Below are 308 nucleotides of genomic sequence, written 5' to 3'. Positions count from 1 at the left end.
GCAAATCAAAACAACCCTGAGATTCCACTTCACACCAGTCAGATTGGCTAGGATAAAAAACTCAGGTGGCAGACGATGCTGGAGAGGGTGTGGAGACAGAGGAATATTACTTCATTGCTGGTGGGATTGCAAACTGATACAACCAGTCTGGAAATCAGTCTGGCGGTTCCATCGGAAATTGGACATAGTACTACTGGAAGACCTGGCTATACCACTCCTGGGCATATACCCCAAAAAAAAATTGCAACATGTAAGAAGGACACATGCTCCACCATGTTCATAGCAGCCTTATTTATAATAGCCAGAAC

At 44.5% G+C, this 308-nt stretch overlaps 1 protein-coding gene across 25 annotated transcripts in view; it reads right to left on the bottom strand.

The window, feature by feature from the left end:
* Huwe1 (HECT, UBA and WWE domain containing E3 ubiquitin protein ligase 1) overlaps nucleotides 1-308 on the bottom strand; it is a 200,895-nt gene that overhangs the window by 81,985 nt on the left and 118,602 nt on the right. The gene's annotated exons all lie outside the window — the stretch shown is intronic.

The sequence above is a fragment of the Mastomys coucha genome, chromosome X (genome assembly GCF_008632895.1).
Source record: "Mastomys coucha isolate ucsf_1 chromosome X, UCSF_Mcou_1, whole genome shotgun sequence".
Taxonomy (NCBI): Eukaryota; Metazoa; Chordata; class Mammalia; order Rodentia; family Muridae; genus Mastomys; species Mastomys coucha.
The sequence above is the reverse complement of the archived record's forward strand: the minus strand, read 5'-3'. Positions and strand labels throughout refer to the sequence as shown.